Genomic DNA, 14,984 nt, shown 5'->3' on the forward strand with positions numbered 1-14,984 from the left:
GGGTCGATGAATAGACGCTCGGTGCAGTAGTGTGCCAGTTGGCCTGAAATAACGACGGCGCGCCTATCGCGCGGTCCGCCTCGGACTTTTGGAAAGACGAATTGCTCGTCTTTCCAGTCATTGTCCGGCCTTCTCGCCGCTTTGCGTGGCCTACCTTTCCCTCCGTGGATCATGTGGGTGGAAGCCACGTACATGGTTTTCTTCCCGGAGGAGGTACCTTTGCCATGAGGGGTGATGCGCTTGGTGGGTTTTTGCCCACCTGGCAAAAGGTGTTGCAGCTTCCCCTCCTTTAAGGCCCGCTCAATCTCCAGCCGGAGACTGATGCAGTTGTTGGTGGTGTGGCCCGAGTCCTTGTGGTATTCACAGTAGAGTGTGAGGTCCTGATTTTTCTTGGACTTCATTGGTTGGGCCGGTCGCAAGAACTGTGGGTCCGCAAGGAGGACCTCACTTGGCGACATGGTGATCTCGGTCCAGTTGCGGTCCCGAGAATCTTTTTTTGACGCCCGACTGTCTCGGGCGGGGTTGTAGTTCCTTGGGTCGAACGGGTTGGTTCGCGGGAAATACGGTTTGGAAATATCACGATTTCCAACGTCCCGGTTGCGTTTATTGTTACGCTTGGACCCTTGGTGGGATGTTTCGGCTTGGGGCTTTGCCTTTGCCATGTGCGGTTCGAGTGACCGCTGTGTCTGGGCGTACGTCTTGACCGCGGTCATGACATCCTCCCATTTTTTGGGCAAGCCCTCCTTGCCAGAGATGGTCATGATCATCTCTCTGTCTTTGACGGCCCGGATGAAGTGGTTTCGTGCCATCTGGTCTGCCACGTCACCTATCTCTAGGCACTCTTTATTGTAACGGACGACGAATGCCTCGAGAGATTCGTCGTCCCTTCGCCAGATGTTCATGACGTCCAACGAATCACGTTCGTGGCGTCGCTGCTGGCTAAAATTGGCGAGGAACTTGGTAAGCAAGTCCTCGAATGAATCCAGTGATCCCACTGGCAAAGAATCGAACCATGCCCTGGCCAGGCCCGTAAGGGTCTGGGGGAAAAAATTACACCAAGTGGGTTCATCCCACTGGCCGTTGATGCCCGCGCCCATGAAGATGTTCATGTGGTCGTCCGGGTCGGTCGAACCACTGTATTTCCCAACGTTGAATGGGAACTTTGTCGTGGTGACATGGGCGTTGGCGATCCGCGGGCCGAACTTGGAATTTTCGGCCGCTGCCTTTGGTCTGTATGGTTCATTCGCAGGGCGCTTAGCCGCCCTGAGGTATGTGTTGCGGGGGTGACTAGGAGGAACATAGTTGCGTCCTCCCGGTCTGCTGCTGGTGTCATGTGAATCTCCGCGGTAGGTATGGTCGTCAGGGTCGGTATGACCATACCCTTCGGTATATGGTAGTGGGCCCAATCGGCTTTGAATGCCTGGGCCGCGTCGGGAGGTTAATCGCCTCCTGTCCTCGCCATGGAGGCCAAGGCGGGTATGCACCGGTCCTCTGGTGTGGGACCCGTACGAGGAATCGTCCTCGTTGAGGGTGTGGACCGAACAGTAAGACGATCCGCGGTCTTCACGTCGGCTTCTTGAAGCCGGACGTGAATGTATCCTGTCGTCGTATTGTAAAATACGATCAACAGGGGTGTGCGGTGCTGGGGTAGGCCCAACTTGTATATGCGCTTCCGCACAAGCGCGGTTGTATGTTGCTGTCAGCAGGGCTGCCTGCTGCTCGTACCAGGTATGAACGTCCATGCCTGGTGGGATCACAGATGCGAACTGTGATAAGTCATGTCCAAACATAAAGGAGGGTTGGGAGGTCGAGGCATTGACCCCTACCAGAGGTGGGATTGGGGGATTTGGGTTATCCGCAGTGTTGTTTTGGTGATCAGTCATGATCTTGAGAGAGGAAAAAGGATAGATGAGAAAATGCTAAGAGTAGCGGTGGGCGCCAATGATGAAACAATGGTTAACCGGGCAGGGTTAACACACTGGTCTCGTCAAGAAGGGTTAATCCCTTCCTCTCGAGGATCGCTGGCTGGATCACCGGTGGTCGATCTCCTGCACAAGGAAACAAGCCGTGACTCGTAACAAGGAGGATGGGGTGGGGGGTGCTCCTTGTTACCACTCTCCGGCGTGAGAATCAGTAGTTTGCTTGAGAAGCAAAGTAAGATAGTAGTAGTGAGAGAGTTGTGAAGAGATACCTCAAACCTGGTTTGGGGTTGGTATTTATAGCCGAGGAGTAAAGGAGGAGGATGATGGATGGACTGACGACGTGCTGCACCTTTGCAGGTGTGTCAGGCTTGTCGGTTGTGGAGGTTACGCCACGTCAGTCCATTGCTTACGTAGCTCTGACAGGTAACTGCCATTGGTGCCACTTGCGTTGTGGTGTCAGTCCCACTTGTTGAGTGCATAGGATGCGGTGCAAGCCGCATCGCTGCATGCGGTAACGTCTGAGGTTACCGCGTCTCCTACTTGTGATCAAGAAATACGCGAGATGCGGTGCTGGCCGCATCGTCGCCCGCGAAGACTATTTGCCTGCATCCCTTGTCGTGACGAAAATGCCCATATGGTGCGGTGCCAGCCGCACCGTTATGTTCATCTTCTTCTATGCCTAAGGTAAGGCTTCCTTGTATTGATAGAAGTGTTCACTGGACGCGGTGCGAGGCCGCATCGCTGTGAATACTTCCGTTTTCATACACCAGATGTGATGCTATGTCGCATCACTCTACCGTTCTCATGTTCCATGTAAGTCCTCCTTCGTTACTAGATAGATTGGATTCAACCCTTGTGCCGACGCGTTCTCGCATGGGCACAAGTAGGTTGTTAGCTGGTGGGGGTTTTGATAAGGGTAATGGTCACTCGCGGTCGATGCTGACGCGAGATCTGGGACCATACCCCTTCATTGATGATAGTGATAAGTTTATGGTGATTCGTACTAAAGAGAAATTAAGGAGAAACATTGCTTATCTCTGCGAGTATATAAAGACGAATTATCAACGATAATGTCTGTTAATTAAAAGAGAGCATACTGAGTAATAACTCTTGTTTAAAGACCAATAATTTAATGTCATGTGGATTAGTACACCAAGTCAAACCACAATACATTATGTTTATGTGATAATATCTCTTTTAATCTCTTACTAGATATGTGTGGAAACAAGTTGAGCCATGTGTAACACTCCGAAAACGGGCTTGGTAATCAAACTCCGTTAATACTAAAAGACGGGTAAAGTACCGTTAGTGGTAAAAATTAACCCGGTAAATATTAGGATTTAAATAAATAAACCTAATATTAAATAAAAGTTGAACAAATCCTTTTGAGGGAAATAAAGTATATAGAAGGCCCGAGTTAACGAGACTTAAAATAAAATGGGTTATGACTTCCTGAACCCATTAAGTTAACTAGGAATAATTAACCTAGTTAGTAATATGCGATTAAGTGAGAAATAATGAAGTATAGCCTCTTTCGAAAAAAAATAAAACACGAGGGACTAATATCGCTAAGTGGACAAACTAATTTATTAAAAATAAGAAATAAAATCACAACACACACACTAAGTGTGTGTGTGTGTGTGTGCGTGTGCGTGCGTTTGGGCGACCAGGAGCAAAGAACTAGGGGTGTTAACCCTAGTTCAACTAATTCCTTCAAATTGAAAGACTAATTGAAGCCCGAATTCGGATTTGAACATATATTAGCGATCACCTAATCATGGGAATCATGAGGTATGTCGAAATTTGTATTTTGGTGATGTTTTGAAATCTTGATAATCATGCATGAATGAAATTTTAGTGTGAATGACGAATATTATAGCAAAATTGATATGGGCATGAATCTAGGAACAAACCCTAGATGAGAAATTAGTAAAATAGTGCCATAGAACTAGAGATTCAACTAAAGACCTTGTAGGTGATAAGTGGGTTTTATGGCACTATGATGAATACTAGAAAAGTGATGATAAATGTGTGAAAATTTGTTGTTGTGATATAAGTTCTAGATGTTATTCATATACACTAGACCTAGATACTTGAACTTGATGTTAAAACTTGGTTAAAACAATAACTATGAACTTGATAAAAGAAGTATACAAATTCTGCCCAATAGGTGTTTGTTAAAATACCTAAATGAAAGCTAAGATGTTGAAATTTCGAGTGAAAAGCACATTTGAATAATATGGCAAATTAGGCGAAATATGAAACAAGAAGAGTTCTAAATATCATGTTGATTTAGACTTAATGTTGTAAACCATGTGATTGAAAGTAGTTAACTTTAATAAGCTAAGTTAACTAATGATGAAGTCGAATAGTAGTTTCGACATAGAAAATAAGTAAGGTGGAATAGTCGTGATTGTTAATGACTAATTTAACCACCTTGTAAATGTTGACACTAGTTTGACGCTTAACGAGCTAGGTGGAGGCTTGGGAAAGAAGCGGTCAAATGGATCAAGCACGAGAAAAGAAGCGTAAACCGGATGAGAGGTAAGTGAAACTTACACCCCTTTATAGAATATTTGCTTATTCTATGAGTATAAATACGATAAAATAATATAGGAAACATCGATTTCCAACACAATTGATGCGGGTCGGATTAATATAAACAATAAAAACCATGGGTTATGGTAAAAAGGGCGAAATGGTAAATTGGTCATGAAAGGACTAAGAAATTATGAGTTTTCGATAAGATTACCTCGTAGTGTAATCTAACATTAAGAAAAAGGGTAAAAATGGAATTTGTTCAATTGTCGACTAATGTAAACCGAAGTTAAAAGGAGACTCATGATGTAAGCCGAAATGGGCTAAATAAGTAAGGAAAGGGATCTAATGAAAGGAAAATCCGAAATGGGTCGGATGGGCAAATTGGTAACTAAAAACTTTGTTTTTACTAGATATGTAAAGGTTTGGTTATATAGGCCAAACTGGTCAAATGGTAGTGGTAACACCATTTGACAATATCGACTAACATGGTTGTCGAGTCCTATGTTAACAAGAACGATTAGCAACTCGGATAATTGCGTTGCCATAGAACATATGATAATAAAAGAAAGGTATAAATCGGGACTAATTGTTGGCCGGGCCAGGTACGCATATATAGCCTTATAGTTAAAAGTGCAATGAGGGTCAAATATTTAGTGAAGTCCGTCATCACAAAAATGAAGGATTAAAATTGACCAAAAAGGGCCTTGTTGGGTAAACCGGGTAAACGACCCCTTAGTGGTCGTTTAGAAACTTATATTATGACCTTGTAACCCTTAGATGCGAATAAAAGAGGTAGGCATAAACTTTTAAGGGTTAAATGCCTTAAATGCGTCTTGCCGTAGAATGGCATATCCGAGGATAAAAACTCGGAATAAATAGTCTATTACATTAAATCCACCACAATCATAGTTGTGGTGGAAGACCAATCAATATGAATGGTTGAAATTATGAGGCATACTAGAAATGGGCGTGATTTATGCTTAAAAGGACATAAATACCCTTAATGGGTCAAAGTAAGATTATAAGTTGTCACACCCCGAATTTCCACGTATCACCGGTGGGCCCGATGGGGAGTATCGTGACGTAGTCGATGTCATCATGGTCAAACAACACAATATATAAATGCATAGCGGAAGCAAAAGATAAATATATTACATTCCGAATATAAAGTAATGTCAAAGTATTACAACGGAAAGTAAAGGATCCACAGGCAGATCAAATAAAAGAAAACTGTTCAACAGACTTTAGGCATCTAGAACTTGCAAGATTCCTTATTAACACCCTGAGCTTCCAGCCAATTACGTTCAGTACCTGTCACTTAACCTTTTTAGAAAATACATCAGTTTACACTGATAAATACAATTAACCGACTCATTTGAAAAGGTTTAAATAAAATTGATTTGGATGCACAAGGCACAACATATCTTTTATAACTTGGGACAATTATCTTTATAATCTTGTATACAGATTTACATGTTCGTGGTGCGTTCAGGGCCCGATGTAGAAACCGAGTCAAGATTAACAGACACGCCACAAGTGTAGGCCCACAAGAGAGTGAGATACCGTTTCCATTATGCACTGCCAGGAGTATGCCTACACCTCATGCATAAGGCGTGGCCATTTTATAATACAATGATGTCAGGGATATCCAGGACATGGTCATTAGCCCCTAAAGGCTTTTATTTCAAATAATACAGATTAAAGCGGGTTACCTCAATAATTTAATCACAATCCGACTAAACATTCAATACCCGACCAAGCGGTATTATTATAATACCGTATCCCAAGCCCGTATAGGGAAAATAAGTTAAAAGTATTTACCTGAGCTAGCAAAAGCAATTTATACTCAGCCGTATATTCTAATCAGCAAGCGCAAGTACTTCTACTGGGGCTCTCAATCTGGAACGAAGGTTTTATTAACCTATTAGATTCCTAACGGGTCTTATTTAAGTCGTAACTTAGACCGGTTAGTTTTAAGGAAAGGTTTACGGTTCAAAACGCATGATTAAGCGAAGACCGGATTGGAATGTGGTATAGACCCGACAAGTTTGGAGACTTGTATATTATGGGTAAACTAAGCATATTCTGAATTTTGAGATAAAAGTGATAAGGTTTGACCCGTTTCGGCTAATTTATGCAAACTAGTTACATTAACTGAACCGAACGCGCAGGAGGCGTATCGGGTAACCGTAAGAGTCCTACACAAGTTTCCTAAGTTAATATACTCTAAAGAGGTTTTGGTATCAGTAGGATACCTTCCATAATGCCCGTAATGAGTTTTAATCCAATATACGCCCCGTAGGGTAATTTCGGTCATTTTAAAGATTATAAAAGAGATTTCCGAGTTCTACAGGGAATCTGAGTTTTCCGAACAGTGTATAAAGTCCAAAATACTCTATTTATTATTTGAAATCAGTAGCAACTGGAATCGGGTCAAAATACCATGTAGAACTCAAGTTATGTCCAAAAAGGGTATATTCGGTATTTACCGAATCGATGCCATAACCGCAGGTTATGTGCAGGTTAAAAATAATTAAAAATCTTTAAAAATCCCAAAATATTATTTTACATCAGTGTGTAAAAGTTTTGGTGTCGAAATTTGGGTTTAGATAGGCTTTATGCTAATTGCGCCGATTAATTACTAAAGTTTCCGTAATTGCGCTATTTAGCATAACTCCTATTCTAGACCTCGGATTGATGTGAAATTTTAGGGACATGCTTAGAAATCAGTAACCAAGGTTATTGTCCTTTCATATGTCCAAAATTCTCGTTTTAAAGTGAAAAGGGCGTTATGGTCAACTTTTAAGCATTTAACGGAAATGTGCAAAAGACTCGGACAAACAACGAACCGGTCACAGAGGGTTGTACCATCATGTAACCTGGTCCTAAGAGAGTCCTAAGGAATATCTAAAACATACCATAACGGGTTAGAACTGAAGTCAAAGCAAAAGTTAAAGCTTTGCGACTTTCGGTTCCGAACCGGGTCAAAATAGTAAATGGTCGGATCAAACAAGCTTAGACTAGTTAATATACTTATTATCATGTTATATGAGTGTCAAAACAGGTTACAAACCATCTACATTATTGATTATGCATAAAATCGCAAATTAGCATTCTGTTGACTTTTTCTAAGCAAGTTTGACTCGACATTCGGACTAGTTAGAGTGGGAATCAGAGGGTGCCCTTTTAGGGGTTTAATGCCCACATGATTACCAACATATAACTACCTTTGATTCGACAAATCACTAGACCATTTGTGATTTATCGTTAAGTCAATCGTTAATTATGACGGATTGAATTTTAAGCTATAACTATGCAAAAACTAAACCACAAAGGGTGGAGCATACTTACAAAGGTCCTATGCACGACTAGGGAAGCTTAGAAGGAGGTCTTGAGCTCCAGAAATGATCAGATGGTGAAGGAATGAATGAATGATCAAAGTGTGCAACAATGGGCTTTATATAGTGTTCATATCTTCATAGATTGTTGACAACAAGGTCTACCATTGATGTTTGATCACTAACAAGTGTCCCTAAATGTCTAGGGGTTGTTTAGGCAGCTCTTGGAAGTGTTTAAAGGCAACATAAGTCAGTTACATGGGCTGAACAGGCAAAAGAAACAATTTTCTGCATCTGGGCGTGCCAGGCGGCCCGTGTAAGAGTCTCCCTTGGCCTTACGCGGCCCGCGTGAGTCTCTGGATCTGATTCCAAATCTTTCATTAATTGCATGCTTGGCTCCTGGTTCTTCGAAAGGTCAACTTAACTTATCTCTTGTACTTTGACCCCTTCTAAATTACCTACAAGGGCCCCTAGACTTTTACCCATCATGTTAAGTCCTTGTTTACCTTGTTATTACCCGAAAAGTCTTAACTTTTGACGTTGACGCTTTTAACCCCTCGTATACGAATTTGATCATAACTTTCTCATACGGTAATGAAACTTGGTGAAATTTCTACCGTGCATTCTAGTGAGAATAAATTACCTTTACAAAGCTTTGTGTTTGCAAAAAGGTCACTCAGGGGTATAACTTAAACATGTTGACACATTTAACCCCTGTAGTTTGTAATTTCTCACTTTCTTTCACAATTAGCTTCGTATGATCCATCAATCGTTCGTTTAAGGGTATAAACATCATGTAGGGACATTGTAGGGCATATTTATCCATTGTTGACATTTTAAACCCTTGAATTCACATACTTTCTATGTTTGTCAACTTTAGTCCCTCTATCGTATTTATTAACACGTTCAAGCTTATGACACATGTCAATACATTATAGGACGCAAATTTTCGAGGTGTTACATCCTCACCCCCTTAAAAGAAATCTCGACCTCGAGATTTGTTAATGTAAAGGAAGTATTTTCTGTCTTATATTGGGCTTAATCTTCCCCAGTACCTTTGAGCCTCTAAGGTACTCCAATTGACCTTTATAATAGGTACATGTAATAATCTGCATATCATTGTGTGATAGTGTTTCCTGACTTATTGGTGAAATACATCCTTCAGTCACTAGTATGCAGTATATTGCGAGCTCCGTCAAGCTTCTTAAATAGGTTCTAGCTTATAAGCTACTTGATCTTGATACATTCGATTTCCTTCGAATGATCCTTTATATATTCCGGGCTTAACTAACCTGAAAATTTAACAATTTGGCACACCCTTCCTGGGTGATATCTCTTGTTGAACCTTATTCCTTATCAAGAACCTAGGAGGTTTGCTATTTTCCGTAATCCTTGATTTTCTGCCGAATATTGGCTTCTTACAGATGATTAGGGATTCGTATGATCTTATTTGTTGTTTCCAATGCAACTTTCAGATCCTGAATATTGGGCTTACCAATCTATTGTCCCAACAATAGATGTTTAACATTCTACCTATACAAGGTCTCTAAAGGAGCAGCCTTGATGCTTATATATCAATCATTATAGAAAGCTTACCTTAAGGTAAGATGGTTATTCCAACCACTACTTAATTAATTTCAGGGAATAGCTAATCCTTGTCATTAGTCGAACAAATCGACGATCCTGGGCAGTTGATGGAATTTCCTGATCGATGCCTATTTAGGGTTGCGGTAATAATGCATAAGCAGAATGAACCGTCTTACTTAATTAAATATACCGAACTCTCGGAATATTGAGTTAGGCTACATGAATCCTCTATTTCAAAACTTACTTAATCAGGGTTTTCGACCCTTTCCAATAATGGTACTAGCTGTCTTAGAGAATTCGTAATAATGATGCAGCCCTAAATGGGATATAAATCTTAACTCTACTCACCTCTCGGGAGGTAAACAGGGTAGTCTTAGGAGAAGATAGCCAAGATACAAGGAGATTACAGAGATTTTCCAAATCTCAGGCTCCAGTTCATCCATCCTTGCTTGTGTCAAATGAGTGACTCATGTACGAGTGATGTGCGTGAAGTGTGTTATATTTTTAGATATATATTTAAGCCCTTTTTACACTTTTAGCCAAGTTTTAAATTTATAAAACACGATATTTACTAACACTAAACACACATATGGGCAAGTGCACCCATCGTGGACGTAGTATAGTGTTGGTAAGATACCGAGGTCGTCCAATGACACAAGAGCTTTTAATACCGGTTTATCCTCAGCGTCTAATCAAATCAAAAAGTTAGAAAAATGTTTTAAACTAAGAAAGATAAAAACTAACTAAATGCTGAAAAAGAAAATAAAATAAAAACAGATAGACAAGATGAATCACTTGGATCCGATACGTGTATTAGTATAACCTTTGATTATTTTCGCACTTTTGCACTTGTTTAAGAGATTATCTTAGTTATTGTAGTAGGCCCCTCTTTTGAAGGCGACGTTACCCTCAACCCAGTAGTTTGAGTCAGCAAGGATACAATCCTAAAGGGTCGGATTATTGAAAGATAATGAATTAAGTTATTAATGCAAATTATGGTAGGCCCCGCTTTTGGCGGTGACGTTACCCTCGGCTAAGTAGTCTGAGTCAGCAGGGATACAGTCCTAAATAGCCGGGTTATAGTATTAATAGTAGTTAGCTTATGAGGGGGTCAAAGAGTTTGGATCCCCGCCATCCAATACCTATGGGCATTGAAGGAGATCCTACTAAATTTGACCCAGGTCCCAAGCAGGACCTCTAAACGCTGAACAAGGGCAAGACCTTTACCAAACCGTTCCCTTAACCCCCGACCAGGTAGCCAACATACCTCCATATAGACCGTGGAGATATGAATGGTGAAAATCTTTTATTTTATATAGACAGTAAAATAATGCCAAGACACCACGGACAAACGATAAGGAAAGATCACCTTCAACATAAGTAACTAGTTATTAAAGTCATTAATACAAAACCAAATAAAAAGTGCAAAAGATTAAAAATAAAAAGTATTATACTAAACACTTGTCTTCACCAAGTGATGTAAGAGACTTAGGCAAACATGGCCTTGATTGTCAAGAACTCTTACGATCAATCTTGGATCCCGAGACGACTCACACACTCTATGATGGACAATGGATGATGGTGGTGGATGATGGTGTTATGGTGGTGGTGGGTGGTGGATGAAGTGTGAGAGAGGTGGTGTGCCAAGGGATGAGAGAGAATGAAGCCAAGCTCCTCTATTTATAGGCTGAACAGAACGCTGGACACGGCCCCGTGTTCGCTGAACACGGCCCCGTGCCCGTCTGACATTCTCTCTCTTCATTAATTGTAATTGCGAATTACAATTAATGCGCCTGCTGTACTTTCAACACGCCCCCGTGTCCGCTGGGCACGGCCCCGTGGTGAGCAATGGAAGCTTCTACTGGTTTGTCTTTTCTGCTGCTTCCTGGGCACGCCCCCGTGTTCACTGGACACGGGGCGTGTTCAGGCTCTGTTCTCTTCTCTTTGTCTTGGGAGGTGCCGTTGAGGGTCCGGGCAGTTTACTTTTGTTCCTTTTCTTGTATTTATGGTAGAATTAGTGGTCTTTTTGCTTCTTTTGTGATTTTGAGCTCATTTCATCCTGAAAATACAAAAGGAAGACAAAAACACTCTTTTTCCAACATTAGTACTTAAAAAGGGTTAGTTTTATGCCTTAAATGATGTGTTTTATATGTTGCATTTTACACACATCAAATACCCCCACACTTGAACTTTTGCTTGTCCTCAAGCAAAACTCTTTTTAATGTGGCTTACACTCCCAAATGGAATAGGTAGAAGAGAAGTTTTTTTTTTTTTTTTTTTTTTTTTTAACTTGTCCTAGAGTGTCGGGAATCCAAGGTTTGTATAGGTTCTATTTTTACCTTATTTACAATCTTATTCGTCATGGTTTATTTTGAACTTTTCATAAGATAAACTACTTATTTTGGCATAGCATGCCTTATTAAAATTCCATTTATATACAAGTTCACATACCTCACGGGAGATCACTCAATCACTCGGCCGAAGGTGTATATTTAAGTGAATCGCTCGAGAGCGGCACGGATTTACATTCTCCATATGCTTGCCAAGCGATCAATCCTCCTCCTTTTTAACTTTTACCTTTGTAAATATCAAGAGGTCTTTTGGGGTGAAGGCTTGGGTTTAAAGGTGGGTGGTTGGTGGTTAGTAAAAAGGGCGAAAATTGTAACAAGTGTCGGTTTTTCGTGAAATACCTTATTTTTGGTGACATTTATTTTTGAAGTATTTCTCCAAACAAGCTTTTTGTAGCTTATGTTTGTTTTTGACTTCATTTTTTTTTTTTTTTTTTTTTTTAAGGAAAGGTATGTTTATGAAAAACCGAGTTTGTCACTAAAATAAAGGTGAAAAAATGAAAAAGGTTTTTGGTGGGTAGAAAATTGTTTTGGGGGTAATGAAATGAAAGGTTTAGGCTCAAAGGGGTTTTCTAGGGGGGTTTTGGGTAGGTAAAAAAAAAAAAAAAAAAAAGATAAAAAATAATGGTTTTGAAAGAAAAATAGTTAGTCCTAATGCCTCCATCATTTACTTACTTGGGTTTAAGTTGGTAAGGACCGGGAATGTATCGTCGTGGCAAGTTCTAGATTTGTAAAGACCGAGCGGCTATTCACACAAGAAACGAAAAATGAGCATTTAATCTAAGTATGTGTATTTTTATGCTCAATAAAGGCTCAAAACTCACTTTTTTGTGGGAATGGGTTTTTAATGTGACCAAGCATATATAATCGAATTTTAGCTAGACTTGTTATACCGTTTCATAATTTTCTTATGTTAGTTCTTTTTATCACGACGCTATCGGTTGTAAGTTTGTAAAAATATAACCCTTTTATAACTTGTTATTCCCAACTTAAACTAAGACAAGTAAATAAAAAAATGAAAAAGTTTTTGAAAAAATTTGGGGTGTTTAGCGGTTCCAATAGAGTTTTGTGTAAGGCTTGTTTTAGGATTTTGCAAAATTCCAAGGTTTTAGCATCCCCCCCACACTTAAATTACACATTGTCCTCAATGTGTCCAAAAATAGAGTTTTTGGTTGATTAGAATATGTAAAAGTGTGTTTAAAAACAAAGATTTGTGTTACTGGCGCTCTGGACACGGCCCCGTGTTGACCGGGCACGGCCCCGTGGTCAAGTGCCAGTAACAAAAATTATAGAATTGAAACAGAAGCCTGGACACGGGGGCGTGTTCGCTGAACACGGCCCGTGTCCAGTTACCTGAACTGGGTGATTTCCTGCAGGGGGCTCAGCACGGGGCCGTGTTGGTTGGGCACGGCCCGTGTGGAGCCTTCTGTTATGGAGATTTTTGTCGGTTTGTTCTGTTCTTCTGCATCGTTCCATTTTTTCTCGTTCCCTTTTTCATCCATTACCACCATGAGTCCATAAATCATAAAAACCATCATAACATTGCTAATAGAGAGATAATACATAAAGATAAAAGTTACATAGATAGTAAGCTTATGGAGTTCTAGCCCTATGTTTTATTTTAATTTTAGCAAAATTTCCAAGAATCTACTGATCCTGGTTAGACAAGGCTTTGTAGAGCTCCAACTTTCGGATGCGTTTCTCCTCATATGTCGGCAAGCCACTCCTCTACCTCCCTTGGAAGGAGGAAGGAAGGCTCGTTCGCATTTGTTTGAGGAGTTTCAACTTCCGCCGGGACTTCTTGTGGGATTTCCATAGGAGGTTCCGCGGGGATGTCTCCCCACCCGGTAGGGTTGTTAATACCGAGTGCTAAGTTCCAGTCTTGTTGTGGAAGGACTGGTTCCATAGGAGGTGCCACCAAAATGTTTAACCTTTGGTGCAAAAGGTTAATCTCTTGGAAGCTGCTTTCCAATCCCATTGTAAGATCGTTGATACGGTCAATGAGGATTTCTTCTACGGACGTCATTTCGTCGAGAGCCTCTCTTAGTGCTATCACGTAGTGCACAAGTGTGGCTTCAACGGAGGGTCTCCTTCCCCTTCGGCTGTTTGAGGAATGCACGGATGATGTTTCGCTGTTTTCACTCGCCATTCTACGAAAAATAAACCAAAAATAGTTTATAAGACGAAACAGTTTCTGGACACGGCCCCGTGCTCACTGAGCACGGCCCCGTGTTCATCTTTCTGCAGAATTTTGGAGCAAGGAACCTTGGGTTTTCGAGTTATTTTCTGAGTTTGTGCAAGCTTTTTGACAGTAAATAACTCTAAACAATGTTACATAACATGTTTTTACCAAGATTCCATGATCAAAACTCCTTGTTTCCTACCATAAAGATTGAAAATTCAAACTTTTCATGGTGGCTTTTGAAGAAAGATGAAGAAGAAGGAAATGTCTAGAAGAGGAAAGGACAAGATGAGTTGTTGGAAACTTCTTTTAGACTTACCTAGGATTGTTTGAGAGAAGATTCCTTCAAATCTCTGTCCCCAAGTTGGTCCAAATGTGCAGGATTTTTGGCTGCATTTATAGAAAATGACAGCCTGCTGGACACGGCCCCGTGTCCGCTGGACACGGCCCCGTGTGCAGAGAAAATTCTGACACAGTTTGTCCGTATTCTGACGTCATGATCAGAAGGGAATCTTTTGATGGACACGGGGGCGTGTTGGCCGAGCACGGCCCCGTGTCGGAAAGCTGATTTATGAAGTTTTGTCTTTATTAAGGAGCTAATTCTTATCGGGTGGCTCCTGACTTGTTGGAACAACCCCATAGTACCTAAGATACCTTAATTGTCCTATACTAAGGCGAGAACGCAAGATGTTGTCGGTGAGGGTAATTCCTATTTTCATTCTAGGTGGACAAGTCCAACCCTTTCCCGGGCTCTCGTTAAAGAAGGTGTATGCCGAATCGCTCAGGTCTATGTATGCACCGAACGAGGTCGATGGGGAGTCCTTCACGGCACAATCGGCACAGGGACGACTATCGTCCACGTCTTGTCTAGGAAGAAAGGTATTTTCGGGAGCAACGAGGTTGTCAGAATGCGGTTCCAACATTTCCTCATGGTCATCGTCTTGGGATGGATCTAAGAAATCCTTCCTAAGTTCTTTTGACCAATTTAGAAGTAGTTCTTCTAGTTGAAATAGCTCGTCAAGGAGCATATCTCCTAGAATATCCGGTTGGGCGCATTCGAGGGAGA

Source organism: Helianthus annuus, chromosome 7 (genome assembly GCF_002127325.2).
Source record: "Helianthus annuus cultivar XRQ/B chromosome 7, HanXRQr2.0-SUNRISE, whole genome shotgun sequence".
Classification (NCBI taxonomy): Eukaryota; Viridiplantae; Streptophyta; class Magnoliopsida; order Asterales; family Asteraceae; genus Helianthus; species Helianthus annuus.